The sequence below is a fragment of the Dromiciops gliroides genome, chromosome 2 (assembly GCF_019393635.1).
Source record: "Dromiciops gliroides isolate mDroGli1 chromosome 2, mDroGli1.pri, whole genome shotgun sequence".
NCBI classification, from domain to species: domain Eukaryota; kingdom Metazoa; phylum Chordata; class Mammalia; order Microbiotheria; family Microbiotheriidae; genus Dromiciops; species Dromiciops gliroides.
In genome coordinates this window covers 641,484,518-641,489,192 of record NC_057862.1, presented here as the reverse complement: position 1 = coordinate 641,489,192, position 4,675 = coordinate 641,484,518, and positions in this window count along the sequence as shown.

Here is a 4,675-nt window from a genome sequence, read left to right as displayed (position 1 = left end):
TCTCTGTCTTTCTTAATAATGTCTTAAGTTTATTCTTCATCCATAGAATCCTTTGACATGCCCTAAGGTTGAAGTGTCTAACATGAGGTCCCAGGAGGCTGGCAGTACTCCCAAGGAAGGCCTGAACCAGATCAAAATGTAATTGGGAGGGAGCAGCTAGGTGGTGCAGTGGATAGAGCACCAGCCCTAGAGTCAGGAGTACCTGAGTTCAAATCCGGCCTCAGACACTTAACACTTACTAGCTGTGTGACCCTGGGCAAGTCACTTAACCCCAATTGCCTCACTAAAATAAAAAAAATGTAATTGGGAAATATTAAATGAAGTAAATGAAAATACACTTGGACAAAGCCGATATCAAATTGTGGCTTTATAAGTAAAAATGTGTCCTGTGTAGATATAATTTAGCAGTCCCTTGTTTCTATATTAATTTGACCCCACTTATCTAAGATGTTTAAATGTGAAGAACAGAGTGGCAAAACTTATCCATAAAAATAACCTGGGTACTAAGAATCCCTCCCATGATGCAGTGCTTAGGCATTGAGAAAAGCTGACTCGTGAAAAAATTGAATGGACAGATTGAGTTCCCTTGGTGGTAATTTAGAGTCGTTATATGCTGGTGGTACATCAATAGGATTGTTTTCTTATCTCACCTGGAAATGTATAGATTTTCCCATTGCATCTTTGGAGAGCAAATTCCTGGATTTTTTGTTTGTTTTTGTTTTGCGGTTTTTTTCTTAAGCATCTGGCTCCTCTGGTGATTGAGAGATGACTCTCTCCAATCATTCTGAGCTCTGAAAGAAACCTTGTGACTCTGAGCAAATCGCTTTAACCTCTCTTGGCCTCAGTTTCCTCATTTGCAATTGGGAGATAATAAAAAAGATAAAATAAGTTAATATGTTTATGTTAATTAATAATTTATAATTAGTAATATGGTAAATAAATAAAAAGAAATAAGAAATAAAAGGGGATAATAGTAGCACCTACCAGGGCTATTGTGAAGATCAAATGAGGTAATATATTTACAGTGCTTTGCCAACTTTGAAGTGCTATATAAATGCTAGCTATGATGAAGATTATGAGAATGATGGCGGTGGTGGTAGTGATAATGATGTGATGATGATTATGACGATGACAACAATGGTGATAGTTCTTGTTAATATTTCTTGAGCTGGGGCAGCTAGGTGGCGCAGTGGATAAAGCACGGCCCTGAAGTCAGGAGTACCTGAGTTCAAATCTGGCCTCAGACGCTTAACACTTACTAGCTGTGTGACCCTGGGCAAGTCACTCAACCCCAATTGCCTCACTAAAAAAAAAAAAAATTTCTTGAGCTGGTAATTTTCAGACTTTTTGTTTGGTATTGTCAGTTCAATTTAACAAGCATTTATTAACCACCTACTGTGTACTAGACTGTACTAGGTACAGGTTATAACAAAAAACAACCCCGGGGCAGCTAGGTGGCGCAGTGGATAGAGCACTGGCTCTGGATTCAGCAGGACCTGAGTTCAAATCTGGCCTCAGACACTTGACACTTACTAGCTGTGTGACCCTGGGCAAGTCACTTAACCCCCATTGCCTCACCAAAAAAACCCTAAAACAAAAACAACAATAACAACAACAACAACAACAAAAAACAACCAACAACAACCAGTGCCTGCTGTCACCTATTTTCTACTAGAGGAAACAGCATGTACACAGATAAGGCATAGAGACTAGACCTATCACTTCATTCACATTGGTAGTCCTGGAAAGGAATTTCTTCCATCAATGTAGGTTGACCCTATTTCTATCACTTTGCTTATTAGAGAGTTCTCTACAGTACTGAGAGATCAAGTCATTTGCCCAGGATCAGACAGCGAATGTTTCTGAGACAAGAGTGGAACCCAGGTGTCCTTAGCTCAGAAGGCAACTCTCTTTCCCCTATGCTGTCTCCCAGTCCTCAAATAAATAAATACAAAGTATTTGCTAAGTATTATCCAAGAAAGGATGTAAAATCTATGTCTCTGTCTCTGTCTCTGTCTCTGTCTCTACCTCTACCTCTACCTCTACCTCTATCTCTATCTCTATCTCTACCTCTACTTCTATCTCTATCTCTATATCTGTAAACTGAGGGGGGTTAGGAAAGGCCTCCTATAGATTGTGGTACTTGAACCGAGGCTAAAAGAGAACTAGGGAGTTGGGGAGTTAGAGCTGAGGAGGGATGTCATTCCCAACACCTCTTACGCAAAGTCTCGGGGGTGGGAGATGAAAATGTCTTGTAAGGGAAACAAGTGAGCTAGTTTGGTTGGCAGAAAATGGGTAAGGATATGAAATCAATTTCAAAGCTCAACTCTGGTCAGAGCCGGATTGTGAAGGGCTTTCCCTGCCCCACAGAGGAGTCTGTACTGAATTTTAAAGGGAAGAGGGGGCCACTGAAGCTTCTTGAGCCAAGGAGTAGCATCATCAGTCCTAGTCAGTTGCTTCCATTTGTAAAATGGTGGCCTCCAAGTCCCTTCCAGCACCAGCTCTCTGACCCTGTGATGGTTGGCAACACTACAGACTTAACAGATGCTGTGTTCATCTCTGAAGTAGTACAAACATTTACTCTTGTATGAAATGAGAGAGAAATAGGTATGAGGAGACTGTGGCTCATGACAAACACAATGGAGTTAGATTCAGAGAATCCTGGCTCAAATCCTGGCAGAGTTTTGAATGCAATCCTTTGCCACTTGTTACCTGCATGACCTGGAGTCAATTAACTTCTGAGGCCTCAGTTTCCTTATCTGAAAAACAAAAAGTTAAGCTAAATTGGCTCCAAATCCTTCGTTCCAGCTTGAAGTTATAATCCCTGCAACTCTTTAGTTGCAGAAAACTGTATTGAACAAAGCTGATGAACTGGAAAGTGTCAAGAAGTGGGTAATCCTAACAAGAAAGGGGCTTGAGATTCTTCTACCTGAGATTCCTTTGAATAAACTAGGAATGTTTGGCCCCCAGAAGAAAAGACTTTGGGATGGAGTCAGGTGGGGATATGATAGTTGTCTTCAAGTATCCAACTTCCATTTATCCTGTTAATCTGGTATGCACACAGTGGTTTCCATGTTGTTTCCTGTATTAGAATGGAAGCTCTTTGAGGGTAGGAACCATGTTTTTGCCTTTCTTTGTATCCCCAGCATTTGACACAATGCCTGGCAGGTAGTAAGAGCTATATAAATGTTAGCTATTATTATTATAGTGGTTTCCATATTGTCTCCTCCATTAGAATGGGAGCTCCTTGAGGACGGTATATAGCACAGTCTGGGCACATAGCAAGTGCTTAATAAATGCTTATTGACTTGATTTGAAGGCCTGACACATGGAAAAGATGCTGGACTTATTTTGTTTGACTCCATTGGCTAGAACTAGGAACAATAAGTGGAAGGTCCAAGGAAGTAGATTTGAACTTATTGGAAGGGAAAATGTTCTAACCTTTAGAGCTGTCTGAAAGTGGAATAGGCTGCCTGCATAAAGTTTAGATGAGCCTCCATAGGATATGTCATAGAATGGATTCTTGTCCAGCTATGCGTTGGACTAGATGACTGAAAGGGTACTTTCTAGTTGTGAGATTCTGTAAAAGCACCCAATTTTCCCTTGCACCATCTTCTGCAAAGGAAGATGGAACACAGGACAATCAACATCATTATTATTACTAGAAGATAAAAATCGTGACAAAGGAAAAAAAAACCTTTTGCATGGGAGAATGGGTCAAAATAAATGTCACTACTGTTAAGCATTATGTGTATAGGTGGTAATGGAAGAGGCAACCTAGCATTGTAGATATAGAGTGTTGAGGTTGGGGTCAGGAGGACCTGAGTTCTAACCCCACTTCTGACACTTACTGACTGTGTGGTTCTGGGAAACACCTTTAACTCTCTGCATCTCAGACAATTCCCTAGGACTTGGCTATATTTTAGATAGAAGGTGGTGATCTGCCATGGTAGAAAAAATTCCCACACTGGAAATCCTGGGAGGAGATAATCATCATCATTAATATTTATATAGCACTTACTATGTGCCAGTGCTTTACAATTATTATATCATGTGATCCTCACAACAACCCTTTGAGGTAGATGCTATTATTATCCCAATTTTCCAAATGAGGAAACTGAGGCAGACAGAGGTTAATTGACTCACCCCAGGGTCATACAACTAGTAAATGTCCAGAGTCAGATTTGAACTAACGTCTTGCTGAGTCCAGACTCGGTACCACCTGAATGCCTGACTTTCATAAATACAAGTTGATGTCATAACATTCACTGCTAACAGACATCTTTCTACCATACTGAGCATGATTCGCTCTCCCATAGTCATTGTTGTTCTTGTTTGTTGCTGTTGTTTTGAGACTGGGTCTTTCCATCTCACCCAAGCTGGAAGTGCAGTAGCCACTAACTGGCCTCTTCCCACTACTGGGTTCTTCAACTTGCTCTGCTTCTGACCTGGGTTGGTTCACCCACCTTTCTTTAGGCAGGTGGCAGCCTCCTCCCAGGAGTTCAGCATATTGGCTCCAGATTTAGTGAGGACGAAGGATCAGCTTAGCTGCCTGAGCCACCCATCACAGCCTCCCTGGATCACATCCAGGGAATGCCACCGCACCCAGCTGTTCCTTCTTTTCAGAAGTCCAGTGTTTGCTGTGGAATGAAACATTCCCTGAGGGGCCCCTATT